A 1,697-nucleotide genomic window follows, 5' to 3' on the forward strand; every position below is an offset into this window, starting at 1 on the left:
AGCATCGCTTGCCCTGAAGAAGGGATATTTGAGTTGGAACAGTCCAAGTACTCCAGCAAAATGCAGGAAACAGAATCAATGGAAATTACCGGCCCGTGGAACTGAAGAATTTAGGGCGATGGTAACTTCAGGTGTGGCTTGATGCAGGTGTTTTCCTGTTTAAATATTTATTTTTGAGAGAAAGAGAGAGAGAGAGAGAGAGACACACACACACACACACACACACACACAGAGACAGAGTGTGAGTGTGGGAAGGTCTGAGAGAGGGAGACCCAGAATCCCAAGCAGGCTCCAGGCTCTGAGCCCTCAGCCCAGAGCCTGACGCGGGGCTCAGACATACAAACCAGGAGAGCACGACCTGAGCCAAAGTCAGATGCTTAACCGACTGAGCCACGCAGGCGCCCTGATGCCGGTGTTTCATTAATTCTGTTAGATCTGTCCTCTTCTCCGTTTCTCAGCACTGTTTTCTTCTGTGTGGGGTTTACCCTCATTCAGGGTCTCTGCAATGGTGGCATCCATGGGACTAAAACTGTCTTGAGGGCCTTATTCACTGGGTAACCGTTAGTACTAAGAGAGGGCTGGCGTGAAAAGGGAATTCCATATGTTTGTTGAACAAACAGGTGTTTTCCTGCTTACACAACCTTCTGTGGGTGACACTGATTGAGCCCCTAGATCAAGCCATACCTGAAGCTAGGACTATGCCTGAACTTTTCAATTCCATGAGCCAATAAATGTTCTTTGTTTTGTTGGTTTGAGGGCTTGATGCTATTCTTAGGTAACTTCAACTGGAATATTACTTCTTCAGAGAAAGGTCCCTAACCACCCAGTACAAGGTCTGGCTGAATCAGACACTCATAAGCCCCCATACTTTCCCTTACTTTTCTTTCCTTCCTCTCTCTGTTGAAGTTTTCCCTTTGTGATGGGCTGAATTGTGTCCCCCCAACCCATATATTGAAGTCCTAAGTGCCTCATTAACCCAGAATGCGACTGTATTTGAGACAAGGCCTTTAAAGAGGTAATTCAGTTAAAAGGATGTGGGTAAGTAGTATGACTGGGGTCCCTATAAAAAGAGGTGATTCAGGACCCAGACGCAGAGAAGGACCTTGGGAACACACAGGGAAAAGATGACGATCTACAATCCAAGGAGAGAGGACTCGGACTCTCTCAACCCGTCTCAATCCTGCTGACACCTCGATCTCAGTTTCCCAGCCCCCCAGACTGTGAGAAGGTAACCTCTGTTCTTTAAGCCGCCCAGTTTGTGGCCTTCTGTCATGGCAGCCTTCGCAAACTAATGCATGACCACTCCTTAACAGACTCAGCTCAGATCTTTTCTCCTCTGTGAAAGACCAGAATAAGGGTTGGCGAACTGTGGTCCTTGGGCCAAATCTGCCGGTGACCTGTTTTTCTAATAAAGTTTTATTGGCACCAGACATGCCCATTCATTCACTTCCTGTGTGTGGTTGCTCTGGTGCTGTGGACGCAGGGCTGAGAAGTTGCAACAGAGACCTCATGGCTCGTGAGGCTCGTAAAGCTTGAGAATGTTATCGACATGGCATTCTGCAGCAAGCACGTGCTGACCCTTGGTCCGGAAGAGTGGTGGGCAGCCTGGGCTGTGTACCACATGGGGCCTGGGTTCAAATCCCTTCTATGCTGCTGCTGAACTGGGTGAATCACTTAACCCCACCCGGAGCAAAAAA

Source organism: Crocuta crocuta, unplaced genomic scaffold (assembly GCF_008692635.1).
Source record: "Crocuta crocuta isolate KB4526 unplaced genomic scaffold, BGI_CrCroc_1.0 scaffold27, whole genome shotgun sequence".
NCBI classification, from domain to species: Eukaryota; Metazoa; Chordata; class Mammalia; order Carnivora; family Hyaenidae; genus Crocuta; species Crocuta crocuta.